Below are 21473 nucleotides of genomic sequence, written 5' to 3'. Positions count from 1 at the left end.
CCCTACTGGGGTCTTGGGTAAGTTGGAGTAGGCCCACATGATGGGAGGGGGGTGCTTCCCTGGTCCCCTGCCCAACTGTGCAGGGGAGAGACAGAGGTTTTCTGCAAAGCTGCATGGGATGTGGGTAGAATCGCCTGAAATTAGCCCTCTTAAGGAACCGGTACACGGGTTCCTTGAGGTGCTCTTTCCTAGTGCGCCTCTGTCTGATAGTACATCAGATGAGGGTTACATTTTTCAGGCAATAGGTCATTTTAAAAAGTGCTCTGCAGCCATGAACATTTGTTGTGTTTTGGCTACAGAGCACCTTTGGGCGGCCTCATCGAGTGAAAAGAATGTAACTTCTATCCACCCCCAAAGGAATTATTTGATACCTTTTGCAAGTTAAAGCTTCTCTTAATATGTGAATTATGCTATCTTATAGCATGGATCATAATGATAAGTTAACTTAAAGAATGGGTATGAAGGGAATGTAAACTCTTTACTAGAGAAAATTATTTGTTGTTTTTTTTCTGCAAAGATTTTGAAACGTATCATACTAGAGATTCCTTATTTCTAGGCTTGCAGGATTCAATTTTTATCAATAGCTATCGATAAACATTGGTTTCACTGGACACTCAGAGACCGACTGAAAAATATTTTCATCAGTTTAAGTACAGGCGATGTATTTAAAAAAAAAAAAAAAAAAAAAAATCCTGGGTGGAGGTAAGGAAATCGGGGTCAGGGGATACATGCACATGCACATGGTGGCTACTGCAGGAGCTGGGGGCCAAGTTGGTAAGGCTGTGCTGAGAGCGGGGAAGGGGGTTGGAGGGGCTGGACTGGTAGCAGAGGGGAGCCCAGAGCTCCCGGCCACTTGCTCTGCCTAGGTCTCAGCCAGGGCAGGGGTCAAACTCGTGGATCCCAGCCTGGCCTCAGCAGGAGTTTGCTGGGACCTGGGCAGAGTGAGGGGCCAGTGGCTCTGAGCTCTTGGGCACTACCAGTCCTGCCCCTCCAACTCCTCCCTCCTGGTACAGCCTTATCACCATGGCCCCCAGGTCCTGCAGCAGCCACCTTGTGTGCATGCATGAGTGTACATGTGCTAAATCAATAAAAATTGAAAAACACCCCTACTTTAGTGCAATCCTGAAAATTTTAATGGATAAAAATCTAAATAAATATTTAAAAATAAACATAACTTTAGCTGTCAAAATAAAAAAAATAATAATAAATCAAATTCTGCAAAGCCTACTTATCTCTCTCTCTCTCCTCAAGGTGCTTTGCCACTTAAATTTTGAACAATAGCAGAAGATAAATATACAAGTAATACAAAATATAACAGGCCACTTGTTTCTGAGTGGCTGTTGCACATTTTGTGTGTGTTAAATTGCTTTCAGTTCTGCATTGTGACTTTGTCTCAGCTTCTGGCTGAAGTTGCGAAGTTAGCTTATTTCACATCTACCTCAACCCCAGTTCCATATTTCCCTCGGGCCTTGGAAAATGTTCTCAGAATGTTGAGAACAGCAGTCGACACTATAGATGCTAGTTACCTCTGGGGAAAACCACATGCAGTGTATCCTTTTGACTGACTTCAATTTGATTTTAATGGATGTGGAAAAGGAATCAAAAAGAGGATAAAGAAGTGAGAAACCAGTCAATTTTGCCAACTGGAAGCACAGAGGTGGGAACAAAAATGATCCAGATGGTTTTTCAAAAACATGTTGTTTTTTGTTTTTATTGTTAGTTTTAATTAGTGGCATTTACAAAAATAATGGCTGATGCAACAAATCCCTCCTACTTACTCCCACGTTGAGGTGCAAGAGACCAGCAATCAAGCCGAGACGGATGGTTCACAGCAGCATTTAGTGTGCACTCTAGGGCTATGCTCAGGCTCTTTTTTTGTCTTAGGAGAGCTTGAGAGCAGTGCTGGGGACTGGACAATAAGGTGTTCTCAGGGTTTCTCCCAAGCTGTGCATTCTGCCTAACTGGTGGTCTCTGGTGTACCTAATGAGCAAGTAAGCTGGGCTTTTTTGGGGGAAGGAAGGTATAAAGAAGTGGCTGGAATGGTCTTTCCCATCCTTCCTCAGTCAAAGCAAGAGTGAAGATGGAAGACTTTTCCCCATCCTTTATCATATTTCTCAGGTTTGCATGGTATGCGGGGCGCGAGCCAGGCTGTGACTGTTGCCCCGGTGGGTTCTGTCCCCTGATGTTAGTTTGCGAGAGGGAGAGGTGGACTCGTAGCAGTTCCAGAACATTTTTTTTATCTGATCTCTTACTTACGCACCACTGGTGTAGATGTGGCTGCGCAGGCAGTTACACTTGGATCTGTCCCGGTTCAAATAAAGGATGGACGAACAAAAAAAACAAAACGATGGATCCGAGAATGACAACTTATGCACCACCCGTGTTGATGATGTGGCTGCGCGTTCTGTCCCAGTTCGGATAAGGGATGAACGAATGAAAAACAACAAAACGATGGATCTGAGATAACAAAAAACAAAACGAGATCAAGAACGAGAACGTACGAACCGGTGAGATCGAGTGCACAAATGATTGCCTATGGCTCTGGAGGCAGGAGAAGCCATGGGAAGCTGGCCAGGCCTACCCACTGAGCGGTGGATGCTCCGGCTTCTCTCTACTGAGCGGTGTTTGCTCTGGTTTCTCTGTGCTTCTACCTGGGCGGAAGCTCAACCCTAACTTTTATAGGCCAGATGACAAGCCCAATTTCAAGTCCCTGATTGGTCACATTTTCCCGCCAAAATGTTCGCAGGGTTTTTCCACAGGGGATGGGGTTTCCCCAGCAGATGGCTATCGCCATGCAGTAAGCCAAATAGGGGCTTTCCAGATTGTGAGGAGAGTGCTTGGCGACATCTGCTGCTGGGCAAAGCTGGCAGAGTCCAGCTGAAGCGTGACACATGGATGCTGGATTACTAAGGAGAGCCTTCCCAGAATCCCATGGAAAGTGTTGGGTTGTGTGGCTGAGGAACATATTTAATACTTTTCTGTGTTGGACCTATAATTATAAACTAATGTTGGAAATGTGTGATGGTGTGATGTGATAATAATCCAATAGTACAGGGATTGGCAATATTTTGGAGCAAGGGCTGCTTTGGATCTTAGCTTTGAGTGTGGGTCACTTCTAACCTGGCCTGTGTTGTCACCATGCTCCCTTCCCCCTTGCAGTGCTGCTGCCGTTGCTTCTTACCTCTGCCTAGCCACTGCATGGGTGAAGCCCCCTCCTGTTGAAGTGCCACAGAAGCCCCCCAGCTCTGTGGGCTGGATAAAATGGCTCTGTGGCGAGATCCAGCCTGTGGGTTGTAGGCTACCACCCCCTGCTAGTCTAGTATATGAAGAAAATGGCATTTCTGTTTGCTGAACTGTTAGCACTTTCTTCATGGTTTCATTTACGGTTTTTATATTTAAACAATTGCATGTCTCCCTATTTTCCAGGCATTAGTTCAGTCTTTTTCCCAAATACTGTGGTGGCTCCTGCTGAAATCACTGAGCATTCTGACTGCTATTAAATAAATGCAAATATTAACAAAAATACTAAACTAAACCAAAGACTCTTAACTGGAAAAGGAGAAATTTGCTGGGGCAAGTAGTACCTTTTTCTGCGAGTGGCTTTATCCTATTCAATATAGAATTGTTTACAAAGCAAGATGCAGCCCAGTGAGAGAGAAGCTGGCTTTCATATGGACATCTCTCATTTCAGTGATGAGCTTGGAAACAGAGAAATATGTAATTGGCTTCTCGCCAGTGGAGTAGTAACAGTCAAATCTCAGAAACAGATCTGGTTTTTAAAGTGTGTAAGGGCCAACATGTGCTGTGTAAAGTAGCTGAGACATGAAAAGAACAATGAATGCTAAATTTAGTTTAAACAAATTTTAACAGTACATGTTTATTTATCACGGGTCATTGTTTGTGTGTATTTAATGCCCTTAGAAACATTTTGTTGTTTTTTCCTGCTCATCTGTTTTAAAGCTTCTTTTTTCCCCTTAAAGACGGGTCTGAGGTATGAGGTATAATCTCACTAAACACGGTCTCTTTCTCTTTTTCTCTTTGCTGTCCCTGGTCATGCAGATGACTGCCTGCTACTTGACATTCAGCTCTGTTTTCTCTTCAACTAGAAGGCACCCTTTTGCAGGACCTGGGGAAGACAAAAACAGTGACATGCTAAGTTGTGTCAAAGATGTTATAGAAACATACAAACAATGCTTTTATACTTCCAGGGGAGGAAGTTGAGCAGGGGCTGTTATTTCAAGCAAGGATAAGCAACATGTTGCTGAGATGGAAATGTGACTTTTAGGATGACGCTAGCATTTCAAGTGCCATTAGAGTTAGAACAGTAACTTGAGTACCATTTGTACCTGAGCTATGGCTGGCTCAGCCATGGCAGAGCCATAAAGCTAAGGCAATTTTATACTAGTAAAAGATCTGCCTCTATATCTGCTTCTTTTCTGTAAGGGTTTATGTGCTTGCATAAAATTAGCAGCTCTGTTCCTGTTTTGTTAAGCTGGCAGATTCGACACAGCTATGGGAATGTGGGCTGGATTCTCCAAAGTTTTGTACATCAGAGCCATAAGTACCAGGGTCTGCACCCTGGGTGGCAGCAGTGATGGGGGCCAGCCCAGCTGCAGCAGTGGTGATGGCTAGGCCAGTAGTGGTATTAACTGTCATTCTTGCACCCTCTCTAAGTGGGCGCCCTGGGCTGGTGACTTGGTCATCCACCCCTCGTTATGCTATTGGTCCAAAGTCTTTAATACCATGGCTATTGTTGAAGTGGAGGCGGGACTCTTGCCAGCTTACATCCCACAATGAATTGTAAGGCTTCCAGTTTGAAAGACAAACCAAAAAAAAAAGAAAAGCCTCTAGTATTGTTTTACACATTAACAGAACTAATTTAAAATAACTCAAACTTGTGCACACATCATGGTCATGTTCCCCCTTCTTCCCCTACATGTACTTAGCCTATCTCTTTTCAGACTGTAATTATATTTTAACCTTTTTGCATACTAAAGTATCATGGATACAAAATCATTGGATGTTACTGTCTGCTGAAAGATCAGGGAGAGACTTTTAAATTAATTTGGGGTTGCAGTTCTGCTACATTTTTATGTGTGGTCTGTAGGGTGTTTGGAGATATTGAGCACCTGATGAAAAATGCAAGCCTAATTACTGTTTTTGGTACCATGAGCCATGCACCATTTCTTTTATAATGCCTTTTTCTTACGAAAGAGGAATTGAGTTGTTGCTGGGCTTAGAAGGCAATAGCATTGCAGTGAATTATACTTTGAAGAATATTTTTCATGAAGTTGCTCACACTTAGAGAAACTTGATAAACAGAACAAAAGCAAAGTTCATATTGACCTGATTCTTTTTACTTTTACTAAAAATCTGGACCAATTTAGCCCAATGTTCAGCCTACCAGTCATAAAATCATAGAAGAATAGTGCTAGAAGGGACCTCAGGAGGTCACGTAGTCCAACTCTGCTCAGAGAAGGATCATTCTTGTTTAAACCATCCCAAAACTAAATGCTTACCTGACTTTCTAAGGATGGAGATTAGACAACCTCTTTAGATGATCTGTTGTATTAACCTACCCTCTGGTTAGTCTGTTCTTCCCAGTATCCAACTCAAATCTTCCATGCTATAATTTAAGCTCATTACTATTGTATTGTCACCAGTGGAGATGGAATAGTCAATTGCCATCTTCTTGATATCAACCTTTCCTGCATCTGAATGCTTTTATCAAATTCTCCTCCTTTTCCCATTCTCTGTGTCTCTTCTCTTGTCTAGACTAAATAGATTCATGTATGTCATGTTTTCCAGACCTCCATACATTTCTTGTTGCTCTTCTTTTGACTCTTTCCAGTTTGTTCATGCCTTTCTTGAAGTTTGTTGCCAAAAAGTGGCACAGTGCTCTGGGTGAGACCCCCACCAGTGCCAAATGGAGTGAAGAATTACTTTCCATGACTTGCATACAACACTCCTGCTTAACGCAACCCAATATGCTGTTGGCTCTTTTTGCAACGGCATTGTACTTTTGACTCATTCAGCTAACATTCCTTTAATTTTCAAGACCTCTTCTGTAGTAATGTAGTCTAGCCAGTTGTTTTCCAGTATGTATTTGCTTTTGAAAGTTCTGTCATATGTGCAGTACTTTGCACTTGTCCTTTGAATTTTAGAGTATTTCTGTAATGTCTCTATTTGGACCATTTCTCAAAACTCACTCCTCACAGGCTAGATCCAAACTTGAATTTCAGTGGTGAGCCCTGGCTTTGCTCATGCTGGCTCCATTATGAGCCCTGTTAGGTTAAAGACCTGGCTCTGATCCGTGCAGATCCATCCCGCATACAGTTGACACCCTGTTTTAGCCCATTACTAAACTACCAGTTGGATCAGCATTTAGTTGGGAGGAGGTAACAAGTGGAGTTCCCCAGGTGTCTGTCTGAGGTCCAGCATTGTTCAACATCTTCACTAACGATTTGGACGATGGGATTGAGTGCACACTCGGTAAAGTCGCAGATGACCCCAACTAAGTACTGGTTGGATTAATGGACTGTAAAGTGGTTAGACAACTGCCTGGCTCAGAGGGTACTAATCAATGGCTTGATGTCTAGTTGGCAGCCGGTATTAAGTGGAGTGCCCCAGGGATAGGTCTTGGGGCCGGTTTTGTTCCATATCTTCATCAGCACCCTCAGTAAGTTTACAGGTGAGACCAAGCTGAGAGGAGTAGAAGATACACCAGAGAGTTGGGCTAGGATTCAGAGAGACCTCAACAAATTGGGGGATTGGACAAAAAGAAATCTCATGAGGGTCAATAGGGACAAGTGCAAAGTCCTGCACTTGGGATGGAAAAATCCCATGCAGTAATACAAGCTAGGAACTGGTTGGCTAAGCAGCAGCTCTGCAGAAAAGGACCTGGGGCTTACAGTGAACAGTAAGTTGAATATGAGCCAACAGTGTGCCCTTGTTGCAAAGAAGACTTAACGGCATACTGGGCTGCATTAGTAGGAGTGTTGCCAGTAGATGGAGGGAAGTTATTCTTCCCCTCTTCAGCCTGGTGAGGCCACATCTTGAGTACAGTGTTCAATTTTGGGCCCGCCCAGTACAGGAAGAGCAAGTTGGAGAGAGCCCAGCAAAGGGCAACAAAAATGGTTGGGGGGCTGGGACATGTGGCTTCTGAGGAGAGGCTGTGGGAATTGGGCTTATTTAGTCTGGAGAAGAGAAGATTGAAGAGAGATTTAATAGCAGCCTTTGGAATCCTGAAGGGCGGTTCCAAAGAGGATGGAGGTAGATTTGTTCTCCGTGGTGGCAGATGACAGAACAAGGAACAACAGTCTCAAGTTGCAGCAAGGGAAGTTTACATTGGCCATCAGGAAAAACCTTCTCACTAGGAGGGTAGTAAAGCACTGGAACAGGTTACCCAGAGAGGTGTGGACTCTCCATTCTTGGAGGTTCTTAAGACCCAGCTAGACAAAGCTGTGACTGGGAAGATCTAGTTTGGGATGCCCCTGCTTTAAACAGGAGGTTGGGCTAGATGACCTCCTGAAGTCCCTTCCAACCCTAATTTTCTGTGCTTCTGTGCATCTTTGGAGGATGGTATTAGGATCCAGTGTGACCTGGATACTGGGGAAATGATCTGCAGTTAATCAGATGAGATTCAAAAAGGACAAGTATGAAGGACAAGTACGAAGTCCTGTACTTGGGATGGAATAGTTGGATGCACAGATATAGACTGGGGAATGAATGACTGGGCTGATGTACTGAAAAGAAGCACCTGGGGGTTACAGTACACCATAAGCTGAATATAAGTCAACAGCATGTTCTTGTTGTGTTATATATATAAAAGCCACAAAAAACCCAACAGCATCCTGGGTTGTATCAACAGGAGTGTCACCTGCAAATCCAGGGAAAGTGATTCTTCTGCTCTGTTCAGCACTGATGAGGCCTCACCGGGAGTAATGTGTCCAGTTTTGGACCCCACCCTTTAAGAAGGATGTGGACAGTTTTGGAAAGAGTCCAGTGCAGAGCAACAGAGTGATTAAGGCCCTGGGAGGTGAGGCTTATGAGGAAAGGCTGAAAGAGCTAGGGTTATTTAATCTATAGAAAAGAAGACTGAGGGGGATTTGATAACTGCCTTCAAATACCCCAAGGGACACAGGCCTTTCTCTGTTGTCATAGGGACAGGACTAGGAGCAGTGGCCTCAAGATGCAGCAGGGGAAATTTATGTTGGAGATTAGGAGAAACTTTCTGACACTGAGTGGCCAGGCATTGGAACAGGCTACCTAGAGACGCTGTGGAATCTCCAAATTTGGAAACTTTCAAGAGCAGGTTGGACAGACACTTGACTTGGTTGGTTTAATTGGGTTTGGGGACAATCCTATCTTGAGCAGGGGGCTGGACTGGATGACCTTGTCAGGTCCCCTCCGGCCCTACTTTCCTATGATCTTCCAGTCCTGCTACTGAAGGAGAGTCCTGCAATGTTTGTACACCTCTTTGCTGTCTTTTAAATACTTTGTTACTAAAAGCATTTTAAATTTAATAACATAATAGCCCTGTAATGAAGAGATTTTCTTGTTCTGTCTTTAAGCTTGTTTGTTCCAGCTTCTGTTTTTACACATGACATCAGCTTGCCATAGTTATTTGTGATTCAGATATTATTTTTCATTGATTCAAATAAATCAATATCATTTTTAATACCAAAGGTCTTGCTGATTACTGCTGCTTAACACCACTATTCTTCTTAATGAACCACTCACTCCCTCTCAGCATTCCCAAGTAGAGCTTTATCCTACATTAAATGATGAAACACTCTACATAAGTAAAGACAAACACCTGAGGAGAATCTGTGCTCGTACTCCTGACCATTTTTTAGTTCAGGCAGAATACAGCACCATTACTTCCTGGTAACTGTTGAAAGTACCTTCTGTTTAAACAGTCCAGTTTCTGTTGTCAGTATCATTTTACCTGCTATTTTTATCTTTTTTTCTTCCTCAGTTTAATAGTCGGTACTGGTCTGGAAGGGATAGGTAAAGATATAACAAGACAGAAGGAGAACATGCAAGATGGGAAGAGATGGGAGGCTTTAGCTAAGGCAGTTATAGGGCCTTGAGTCCTGTGGGACCAGAGAGAGAGTTTAATATTCAGATCAAGTGTTTAAAGCACAATTTCTTTGCTAAGCTTTCAACCAAATTGGTTGGTAGCTGTATGTTTCTCTGGTTCAGTGTTTCTGTTGCCTTCCCTGTCCTTTTATAGGCTGTCCCAGCCATATTGGGAAAGTTCAGCATCCCCAAAAAGGATCCCTGCTTTTTGGTGAGAAGCCTGAAATCACTGATAAAATTTTCAAATGACAAAAAGACTGAAAGAACAGTAAGTAATAAAGAGGACAGACTGGTGATTGAGAGCAGTCTTGGTACATTGGGTGCATGTAAACAACATGATTCATAATATGACCAAATACAAGTTTGTATATCCAGCAATAAAGAACAGGAAGTACGGCCGATAATTCAAAGGATATGGTGAGATTCTGAAGTCAAAAGGGCCAATACAATTCTCGGATGCTTAAACAGGAGAGTCTCCAGTATGAGCAGAGGGGTTGTGACTTTTATAAGTAACTTTTGTGGGGACATCATTAGCACTGAATTTTATTCGTAGATGTTAAGAGTTATGAATCCAAAAAGATGACAATGTCAGTAGGGAAATACAGATTGCCTGAGCGAGGGACTAACGTAAGAGGGCTAGGGGTGAGGAGGGGAATGCAACTAGGTTACAGAAAATACAATGTTAGCCAACTAAGCCTTGAGGGTGGGGAGGGAGGGGGTTCATAATGCTGAGAGAGAAAACGATAGATGCACACAAACCTGTACAATGGTCCACAATGGTGGAGGAAGTACGTTGAAGAAAGTTTCTCAGTCTATATAGAGTCTCATCGCAGGGGTCCTCTTTGGGTGTAGTGGGTGGTCTGTTTCTGAAGATTCTTCCTGAGGTGAAGTCCATCTGGTGCAGAGAGGGGTTCAGGTGGTCCTCTCTGGGTCTGGTCTGGTGGGTTCAGTGTACTGGCGGTGGCTTATGATGTGCTCCATGTAGATGTCACGGGACCAGTGGATCATGTCAGACCCTATGAGGCAGTGCATCAGCTTGGCATAATGGTGGGAGACGCGGCAGGCACGCAGGATGCTGTTTTGACATTTTGCCCATAAACTATAATGGGGAAGCATTAAAATTGCCTATAACTTTGTCATTTCTTGCCTGTTTCGGACGAAACTTGCAGACATGGTAGCCCTTGCTGAGGCCACAAAGCCTGCCAAGGTTCAAGGACGTAGGTGCAGGGGTTTCTGGGAAACTGCACCTCAAGCTGCTGACAAACGAGACTTGTCACCTGTATGTTAAGGCATAGCAAGGTAAAAACTGCAGGCGTGGTAGCCCCTGCTGAGGCCATGAAGCCTGCCAGATTTCAAGGAGCTAGGCAGAGGAGTTTCTGGGAAACTGTATGTAGACTGCTGATAAGCAAAACTCATGACGTGTGTGTGTTTAAGGCATGCCCTCACTGGCTGACTTTCTGTACCTACTGCTTAGGAGGCTGATGAAGTGCTGTTCATAGGCTCATCTGTGAAAAGCGGTTTGTAAATTCAAACAAGCACTGAACCTTGCTAACTTCATCACTAGAAACCACCTGCCTACAGCCCAAAACATGCTGAAAGGATCCAGGCCATGCTGTGACAAGATGCAAATCCTGCCAACAATATCTCCAGTATAGAGAGATCTTCACAATACAATACATATCTCTATTGGGGCACCAAGCAACGACTGCACACAGAATGAGTGCACACTGAAAATATCTTTCTTCCTTAGCTTGTCTAAGTTGCATTTTTGATCAAATGACACATCTGTCTTAAAGGTCATTCTCACTTTCCATGTCAGACATCTGTGATTTTTATTACCTACCATTGTTATGATAATCTCATGTATTGGCTCTTAAACTTTTCCATATTCTGATTTCCTATTTCAATAGCTAGGTTTTGAGACATTCTCATCATACACACATTCTAGCATCCTTACCAGTAAAAAAGAATAGTAGTTGCAGCTCCCTGAAGCTTGTTTGTGACTCCACTTCCCCAAGTGGAAATGCATTAATACTATTAAAGTCTATGAAAAGCCTATGCACAAGCTTTTGTAATGATGCTTAGTTTTGGGGCCAGTTCACTTCACAGTCTTGAAAAACCCTCTTCTCCACAGACAAGTTATGGAGGACACTGCTGGGCAAAGGAACATAGTTCTTAGCCACGGTTGCCATCCCAGAGGTTCAAGTAATATCCTGGATCAGGGCTCTGCAGCTTTTTGCAAACATGGGGCCACAGCTTGCAACCCAGCTGGTACCTCATGCCATCATTCCCATCTGCCAGCTCCACTGGCAGTAAACAGAGGCCCCAGCAAGGAAGAACATCTGTCCACATAGGCTGATGCAGCTGACTGGAGAGGCTGGATGCAGTTGCCACACCATCAGTGAAACACGGACCAGATCAGACATTTGGGAATCAGAGCACCCTTTAGTAAAATGCATACCAGATCAGACCTTCACGGGCCAAATCCAGTCCCTTTGCTGGATGGATTCAGCCTGTGGGTCATAGGTTGCCAATCCATATCCTAGATAACCTGGTCCAGACTATTCAGAGCATTGAAAATTTAAGACCAAACCCCAGAACTTGTTCTGAAATTCTGTGGCAAGCTGATGTAGAGGTGGTACTGTAGTAAAACTTCCTAAGTATTGGACTGTATATGCACTGGTAGATTGCACTCATGTAGTCCAGCTGAAAGTGAATGCATGAATAACTGATTCCAGGTCTTTGTTCACCAGGACAGGGCCCAGTCTCCTAGCTGCATTCATAAGTAACATCATCTTTTTATTATTATTATCTCTGGCTGGCTAAGTAAGAACTCAAGTGTCATAGAAGAATCCAGGGGCACTCCTAGACTATAGACTGAATAACTAATCATAGTTATGTGTCATCAGCCAAAGAAAACAGAGTTGTGGCCACAAATTCTTCCAAATGCTTTTGTCTGCTCAGTAGTATCACCTCTGTCTGCTTGGGTTTGGATTCAGCCAGCTGTTCTTCATTCATCAGATGATCTTATTTCAAGCACTAAGCCATCACAGTGGTGGTGAAGGATAGTTTTATAAATCCATGCAAATTGGCAAGAGGATTTGAGGGAAGGTGGAGTACTTGAAATGACTTGAATGTGCTTTGAAAGTGCATAGATTTCAAGTTCTTTCCCTTAATTTTGTGCATTTTATCATTGTTAACTGATTTAAAGAACTTTTAAAAGACCCTTCCTAAAACGCATTCTTTTCTTTTTTCTTCCTTTCTGATTTTATTTTTTTCCCTTCAAAAAGCTTAAAAAATGGGATTTCCTCCCACCTTCACCTTGTTATTTCTGTTGTTGAAATCCCTAGTTTAGCCCCTTTCTCTCCGGCAAATATTGGTTCTCCCACCACTGTCTATTCTGACTCAGCTTTGTTTGCTTCCTTATCTGTGGATCAGCACCCTTGGTACTGCCAGTAGAGTTCTTGCACCCTTTTTTGGCCAACCTGTGTGCTCTGTTAACTGTAGCAAGCGGTTCTGTACAAAACAAGTATGTATCCAACACAAACAATTAGTGGCCAGAACCTGAGCTAGTAGAAATTAGTCAAGTTCTGTCTGAAGTCTTTGGCCTGTTTCCTTGAGGAGCTGTTTCTTAATGATTACCATCTTCCACTTGAAATAAAATAAAATAAACAGGAAAGGCAAGGTTTTTAAATAGGTACTGTGAACTTGGAGGACATTGTCTCCCTACCCCCTCTTTCTGTGACACACACTGTTAAGCTGCTTTAAATTTTGGACCTAATTTACTTGATAATACCCCTTTAACGGCAGAGTTATTAAATATCATAAGAAAGCATGATTATCTTTCTTAGACTTTTACATTAGAGGTATGCTGATATTTTTTCATGTTCCAAGATAGTAACTTTGTACTGGAGAAATACAGATGACCGGTTGTGGTAAGTAGAGTTATCATTGTGTGGTTCCTCACAGGCTCTTCTCTCTTTCAAAATCAAGTAGGCAAAAATGAGATGAAATACATGTTGACTCAAATAATTTTTAGAAAATAGAGAATTAAATATGATGCTACTGCACATTGCTTGACTGCAGTTGGAGTGCAAGTATATAGGCAAAGACAGTGAAGAGCTTGTTTGTTTGTTTGTTTGCTTTTAATTTGTCTTGGTCCTTGGCTATCTGTGAAGCTAGTTTGGTCATTTTAGCAGCAAGGCTAATTGGAAGGGCTGTTCTAACTTGCAGTACTTTGTCAGTGTAAAAGCCTTAGTGGGCAGAGAAAGCGATTGGCTTCCATCACAGCCACAGACATCCTTGTGCAGGTAACGTCTTGCAGTTAGACTGGAAGGTGCTCAAACTATAAGGGTAATATTGAAATCCAGAGAATGCCTCCAAGGGGCTGATATGTAGCTGCTGATTATGGGGAAGCACCAGCGGTGCCACTTTCTGTATTAGTGAACTTCAAGGGAGGTGGTCTAAAACAAGGGTGGCCAACCTGCAGCATGCATGCTTCTGTGTGACATGTGGCAGATCAGATTGTGGAGGGAGCAGGGAACACAGGACAGGTAGTAGAAAGCAGAGCAGCAGATTGGGCAGGGAAGATAGGGTAGAGAGCAGAATAGAGCAGAGGGATAGGGTTTGGAGTGGTACCCAAGGACAATGCGGGGCTTACCTTATGACATGCCCCACTGGCCTAGAACAGGAGTGGCCAACCTGCAATGTTTGCCACAAGTGGCATATAGCAGATTAGTGAGGGGACAGGCATCATAGTGACAGATTAGAGCAGAAGGCAGAGCAGCAGACCAGATGGGAAAAGAGGATCAGAGTGGCAGATGGGGAGAGTGTAGTCCTAATTTGTGGCACTCCTGCCAAAAAGGTTGGCCCTCACTGGCCTAGAACATGCCTGGCCACCAAAGCCAGGACTACTACAGTGGGATAATTTTATTTCTTTCTTTATTTTTCCCTCATGGTCAGGCCTAGTGGCTCTATGGCTGCCTTTCACTTATGGTACAACACAAAACCTCTAACTCACTGTTGCCATTTCCATATGTGGGCGTGGTGAGGATAGTATTCAAAAGGTGATGAGTGTGCTGTTCAAAGCTGTTGGCCTTGGTGCTGTTTGAAGTCCTGGTTCTTGAGAGAGAGCTTCCTTTAAGTGCTGCCCATTTAGAACTTGAAATTTCAAATTTCCATCTATTAAATGGTAGCTGTGGTCCTTGGGAACAAATTAATTTTCAAAATGCAGGGCAGATGGGAACAGAAGGAAATAGTCCTCTTAGTTCTTGCTAAAGCAGATTCCTTGATAGCAGGCCCAGGGCTGAATGTGACACTGAATCTTATCAGCTCCCAGTAGAAATATGAAACCTACCTGTTGACATGGCTTGCCCGTAGGATAACCAGTCTCTCCTACCCACATGTGTGCACAGACGCACAGCTGATCCCCTGCTATTCTGCCTGGCCTCACAATGAGGAAACAACAAAGAAATGCAGGTCTAACCCATTCAGCTTCTCAGAAAAATGGAAAAACCCATGTCCTCTCGTATAGGCCATTTCATATAAATATTTAAAGCACTTTAATAACAAGGTGATGACAAGCACATACAAGTCTAGAAAAAACAATCTGTGACATATTTTAATGCCTGGAACCTTAACATTTCCCACTACAAAACATGATTATCCCCAGGGAAAGGAGAAGATTCACACTTCCCTCCTGACAACACAGCACTTGTCACCTGCTCTGAGGAATATTTAACATTTTAGTGTGATTTTTTTTTTTTTTTTTTAAATTTATTTTTATATACTTATCTAAAGTTATTAGATATAACTTTGGCTTTCAAGTCCTCTTTGAGACTCCCTGATAAATAAGTTACCCACCTTTGTAAATAGAACATTATAATGGGAAAAAAAAGCTTGCCAAGGTTTTTTCTATCTTTTCCCTGAAATGTGTCATCCTATATACAAAACATGTGATGGTGCAGTGTATGTACTGTGTGGACTTCATCAACATGATTTTGCCACTCATGATAAATGCTGCTATTCCAAAGTGAACCTGGTAAAAACCTTACTGGAACACCTTCAAGTGATCCCTAAATATCAAGCATAATCAAAGACTACATACCCACAAGTCTCAGGGTATTTTTTTAAACACCAGGTTTAGGCAGCCAGAATCATCGTATAATATAGTACTGCATCTGGGGGGAAAAAAAAAAAGTTAGCTAGTGTGTATTTTGTTTTGTTTTAAACAAATGTCATCCTTGTGAAAATCTGTGCATGATGTCAATGGTAATGGTTGTAGTAGGGGAAGGCTTAAAATGAAAAATGCTAGCTTAGTCTGTAATGTTTGCTTTCTTTGTATTTTATGGAATAGGTGTAATCAACAGTAAAAAGGTTAAATTATTCTTTCTAGAGCTCGTCACTGCAAACTAACAACACTCTGATTTTGGATGAGGCTTCCAATAACAGATGTTTCCAGTCACCCTTTAAGAGAAATGATTAAAGAGAGGGAACTTAAGATGCATACACAAAAGCCAGACTGCTAGTTTCATGCCCCGAAGCAAACCAGAGCTGGCAGGTAACTTTTTAACTGTCAGTTCTGACAGCATCTACATCTTTTCCCAAAGACAACAATATCTTTTTGCCTTGGTTAGGTTGATTATAGAGACGCAAACTTACAGAGTGAGTGGGCATGTTTCTATTAATCTCTTTACCTAAGGCAGAGAAAATTGAGTAAGAGCAGGGAACTTGTGCAGGTAGTTGTGTGAATTAGTGGGAAAGAAACAGAAGATGACAGGCAAAGATTCACAGTGAATCAAGTATGATTCAGTCTGAGATTAGGAATTGGAGCACTTGCAAAGCAAAATCAGGAACACAAACTAAAGCCAGTAGAACAGTGGTTCTCAACTTTTTTGGACTTAAGGCACCCCTCAGTAGACTCATGGCACCCATTGGAAAATGCCAGCTCTTAGTCTTCACTTGGTTTTTTAATACAGAAAAATAATAATAATTTCTTTTCCTGTTGAAAGGAATTCAGAAAGACCACAACAGGTTAGAATGTTTTTAACACTGTGAATTCCTGTTTGAAATATCTTACTTTGTGAATCATATTAAAAATCATGTTTGCACAACTAACAGTGCTAACATTGTGTGGCACCCCGCAGCACTCTTGAAAGGATCTCAAGACATCCCAGGCTGTCGCAGAACGCTTGTTGAGAATCACTGCAATAGAGGAGGAAGCCATGAATTGCAGCCATAATAAACTTTATTTGAACTGTGTGTGTGAAGGGAGAAACTAAATAGTGAAGAAGCATTTGGAAAAGACGTGGAGTTTGGGCCTCGAGGGCTGGATTTGGCTTCTTTTGGTGGAGAGGGACTAAGTGTATACAAGGTACCCCATTGTACAAGTGACCTTCATGGCACATGGTGGCACTGAAAGTTGTGTTGTCTTCATGGGGAGGCTGGTCTTAGTCCTTCTGTCTCCATGAGCTGGTAGAGTGAGAAATAATCCACTACAGGTAAGACTGGTACAAATGTCTCACTCCGGAATAAGACCAAGCCAAAGACTGAATTATGATTCTTGTATTTTGCTCACTACCTGATCTTAGAGCCACACAGCTACATGCTTTTCCTTTTCAGGGCTAGTGATTAATCTGCAGTCTGACCCTATGGTAGAAGAAACGCATACTTAAGATGCACTGGAGGATACCATATACCAATTGGATGAGACTGGTAAACAGGGTTTTATCACAGAGCCCTAAAAAAAGAGAAAGATACAGATTTACCAGGTGGCTAAGATGATTTTAAAGGATGATATGAAAATAATGTACATAACTTTCTCCACTTCCTGTTCTGCTCTTGCTGTTATGAAGTACTTTAGTGAGCTTTCTGGTCTTCCTTGGATGCGTCAGGTGTGAACAAAAACTGAAACCAGAGATGGGATGTACTGGATCAGCAGGAGAATCAGCCATAGCAAATACAGTGTTAAATGCAGTAGCAACTGATTTATATCTGTTCCACCAGCTGAGAAATCACCAGGACCAAATTGGCTCTTCAATTTCTGTATCAAGTCTGTTTTGTTGGTGTTGCCCACCTGTTGACACCTTGTCATTTAATGAGAATTGTAAAATGAAAGAAGTTTTAACTCTTCCCACAAGGGATCCTGGTTAGTTTGAGGATGGATGTTAAAATATATGAAAAAATAAAAAGATATTTATCTTCCATCAACAGTGCTGTCTTAACCCATGTCAGTGTCCACAGAAGTCTGTATTCTTTCCTTCTCTTCTTTTCAGTCTTTGGCGGTTCCTTTTTTATTTCTGTCAGTGTTAAGCTTTCTTGTTTCTTCATTTCTGTATAATAATTCACTCCCTCCTTTTCCCTAGAACTCTGCCTATACAAATCTCACTATCTTCTGCTCACCTCTGCTTTAAAATTTTAAATTTATTCCAAATTTGTTTTCAAGTGCTAGCTCCTGGAGTTTGCACTTTTGTTCAGTATTCAAAAAAAACCTGTCATATGTTCTGGTTTAGAAGTTGGAAGTGATTCTAAAAAATACCAAAATTTCCACCGAATTTTTAACCGTCTTTTTTTCCTTTTCCCCTGCAAAATTCAGACTTGATAAGGTAACTTTTCCATTACCAAAACTTCCTAGACTGTTTTAAACCAGTCAGTGATTTTAGGAGTGTTGATCTCTCTCATACACATATGCAAGCATGTGTGCTTGCAGCAGCTCAAATAGAAGCAATGCAAATTTGAACCAGGGCTTTTCTCCTTGGCACACGTGCCTGGACATGCACTTTGGTGTGGAGCAAATTGTGCCACTTGGGGCAAAATAACCCTGCCTCCTGGATCTCCAGCCAGGGGAAGCTAGAGCCTGGGGCCAGCATCTGTGCTGTCCCCAGCAGTATAAAAATATCCTCGCCCCATGAGTACAAAAAGCTGCCCTGGTAAGTAACTCAGGGCTACTCACTCTCATGAGCTTCTGGGGCCTGGTCAGTTGGTACCTGGGGACACTACCCCTTGTTCCAGCTGGACTGCTGAAGCAGCCCTGAGAGTTCCCTGCACCTTTTACCTACTGTAGCAGTCTGGCAGTGGGGGCTGCTGCCTGGCTGTGACCTGTTGCACACCTGCCAGACCCGCATGTGGACTGCACAGCCAGTAGAGGCATCTGTTCCTCTAGACCTGCTGCCAGTGTGCTGTGGCTGCAGGGTTGGCCTTTGTGTGACACTACTGCCATGTGTGCCCCTGCCCGGCCATCTGGGCAGCTATCTCCCAGAAGATGTTCTGGGTGTGATGGACTGCTTTGTGCTGTCAAAGCATGTCTTCCTGGCTCCAACTGGCCAGGAGGTCAGCCACGTCCAGCTGGGTCCAAGGTGCTAGCTCTGAGCAGGCTCCTCTGCCTGGGTCCTGCCACTTTCCTCCCTAGCAGGAATTCTGGTGTTCCCTGTTTGAAAACTGAAAAATCCTTGATTAAAAAAAAATTCCAGAGTCACTCTGTAAAATACCCCAAAATCCATGTTCCTCCACAATTAAAATAAAAGAGCACTGTAGAGAGAGGGAGAGAGTGTTCAGTTGGCAATATTTTATTGATATAGCTACAGTGTTAAAGCAATTTGGAAGCCATAATACAATGAATTCTAAATACCTATATGTTTTGCTGTTTGCCTTTCTTTTTCTCACCATAGCGCAGTTAGAGCTCCCCCTGACCCCTTCACTAACCAGGATGTGGGGACAGCTGCCCCTGCAGCCACAGCTCCTGTCAGCAATTCTCATCCTGTCTGGCAGCTGGGCACTCAGGGTGTGTGCTGGGGCAGGATGTGGGGGGTGGAGTGATGAGGGGGGCTGTGTGGTATGTGGGTGGATTGTGGAGGGACTCTGCCCGGGGGGGGGGGTGTCTGCTAGGAGGGGTGGATCCCCTGTCCCCTGCCCCCCAACAGGGGCTACATGGTCCCCACAAGGGTTACCACTTCCCCACCCCCACTTGCTCCCTCAGCTCCCTGAATTGCTGCACCTCCCCACCCCTGCCCAGCCCCAGCATCCTGGCAATTAAAAAAATAAATAAATTTTTAAAAAGCCCCACACTCGCTGGCAGTAGCAGCTGCCATCAGGGTCACTGGGGCCTCATGACAGAACTCACTGCATAGCATGGAGCAGTGGAGGGTAGCAGGGCCTGGCCCCAGCTGCTTGGCACTGCCACTGCCCCATTGCACAGGTGCAGCCAGGTTCAGCAGGGCTCTGCATGGCTCCACACTCCATCAAGAAGCTGGGGCTGCTGCGGGTGTGCAGAGGGGCTTTGCCATGAGGCCCCAGTGTCCCCAACGGCAGCTGCTACTGCTGGTGAGTGCAGGCCTTTTTTACCTATTTATTTTTAAATTGCCAGGATGCTGGGGGAGGGGGCAGGAGGACAGTGATCAGGGGGATGGGGGAGTGAGTGGGGGAAGGGTCTGGGTGGGGCAGCGATGGGGGGGCCCTCATTGGGCAGGTGGGGGATGAGCAGCATTTGGGGGGCTGGGGGAGTAGGTGGACCGGCTGGGCCCCCCCATGGTCCCATCCCCCCCCTTCCATCCTTCCCCACTCCCTACTTACCAGTAGGAGCCCGGATCCAGCTCCCTTCAGCCTGCACTTCTGCCTGCCCCACACAGGCAGGCAGTGTGCTTCAGCCCTGGGGCGAGGGTCAGCCAGAGCATCTCTGTGAAGGACTGAGCCTCTGCTGACCATCTGGGTTTGTAGAGCCTGGCCGGCAGCCAGAGTGTGACTCTTCCAGTTCAGGCTGTGGTTTGGGTTGACATACTGCAGTCATGTAAACTGCGCCACTTTTTGGAGGGCTTAGTTTTTTTTTTACTTTGGGATCTCTGTGTCAAACCCCCCCCCCCGCTGTGGTGCAAATTAGCAGCACGGGAAATGCATGCTTGTGAAGCACATGCAATCTGTGGCACTGCAAACCGCACATGTGCACTCGTAGAGACACACAATCAGTGTTCCAAGTGGACCTTCCTGAGAACTCTGCAACATAAAATTCCTAAGGAATTGATCACTCATTTTTGAGTGGCTGCAAAAATTAAAACGGCAAAGGCCTGAAAGGGCGCATGCACACGAACACGCATGTGTGTCTTGTAGCATCTCAAAGCCCTTTGAGATGCTGCAAGAGGCACATGAGGGAATGAAAAAATGTTCCCTACACTGCAGATTTGCAGCGCAGGGGCAAAATTAGACCTCTGAATGCAGGGGTCAAAAAAAAAAAAATGTAGGGGGGGAAAAAAAGCAGGGCAGGGCATGGTCCCAGGCTGTGTCCTGAGGCAACCAGAGTGCTTCTCTCCAGGTATCAGGAGTCTTTCTCTTTCAGTATCTCACTAAAAACTTGTGATCGAGTGAACTAATTCTGATCTAGAAAAATTGTAAAACTGGAAGGAACCCATCTGAATGTGGAGATTTACCATTTCTGAGAGGCTTAATTACATCTAGTGTCTCTCTCCTCTGGGTTGATGCCCTCTTGTAGAATCCCTTGATCCTAAGGGTCTTGTCTAGGTAAATTTGCTTGAATTATTTATTCATGCATTTGTTTAGGATTTGCTGGAATTAAAGATAAGGATTCTTATAATAACTTGCAAATGTTTTACAAATACCTTTTGAGCTGGTTGTTAAGTCCTTTGGAACTCTCCAGACAGGTGGTATAGTTGTTATTGTCATTTAATTTTTTTTTTAATGTATTGGTGAACAGTCTATCATGGGCCTGTGGACCACATAAGGTAGCCAGTGCCATGTCATCTGGCCTGCAGGTTCTTCACAGGTTCATGGGCAGCCTCTTGGCTTGGGGCTCTGCCCACTGGGGCTGGGCAGAGGTGGTGCAGGGCCCCTGATCTCAGCTTGCAAGAACCCATGCCACTCGTCTGGCCAAAGCTGCAAAAAGATTAAGCACCACTCGTCTAGCACTTTTTGCTTCCCTTTTCAAAATATAGCTGTTTTGTATATCTAAGTGCTTTCCCCTCACTTTCAGTTTGTAACAAACCTAACTTGTGTGTAGAATGTGTATAATAATTAATCTGGTGTATTTTTTTTAAGGCCTTTCTACCTCCCTAGTCAGATTTTGTACTTCCTCTATTCTAGTCTGTCTTTACTTATTAGAATGCCTTCTGATGACTCCATTGAAAACATCCCATAAAAGATTCTTTTAAATTTGATTTATCTTATTCTTGGTGAAGTACACCTTGATTTCCTCTTTACTAGTTTGGACTCTTTCTTAGTTATACAAAAATGGCATAGTCAATTGCCAAGTTTTCATTTTGGGTTTATTCTCCCAGTGTCTCAGATAAATAACTGTACTGGTCTGTGTTCTAACCAAACAGTTCCACCTTGTTGTGCTGTTATAGTATTTTAAGTACTTATTAGAAAATCAGGAGTGTGTGTGTGTG

General features: G+C 43.6%; 1 protein-coding gene and 1 long non-coding RNA gene across 2 annotated transcripts in view; one reads left to right on the top strand and one right to left on the bottom strand.

Moving 5' to 3' along the window:
• BORCS5 (BLOC-1 related complex subunit 5) overlaps positions 1–21473 on the top strand; it is a 125422-nt gene that overhangs the window by 54171 nt on the left and 49778 nt on the right. The window lies entirely within an intron of this gene.
• On the bottom strand, positions 3974–9937 carry LOC109316312. Its single transcript, XR_002102803.1, has 2 exons — positions 9844–9937; positions 3974–4126 (listed from the first exon to the last, which is right to left on the bottom strand). It is a non-coding gene; the product is annotated as an uncharacterized LOC109316312 (long non-coding RNA).

The sequence above is a fragment of the Crocodylus porosus genome, unplaced genomic scaffold (genome assembly GCF_001723895.1).
Source record: "Crocodylus porosus isolate Cpor-Errol unplaced genomic scaffold, CroPor_comp1, whole genome shotgun sequence".
In the NCBI taxonomy this organism is placed as follows: domain Eukaryota; kingdom Metazoa; phylum Chordata; order Crocodylia; family Crocodylidae; genus Crocodylus; species Crocodylus porosus.
The sequence above is the reverse complement of the archived record's forward strand: the minus strand, read 5'-3'. Positions and strand labels throughout refer to the sequence as shown.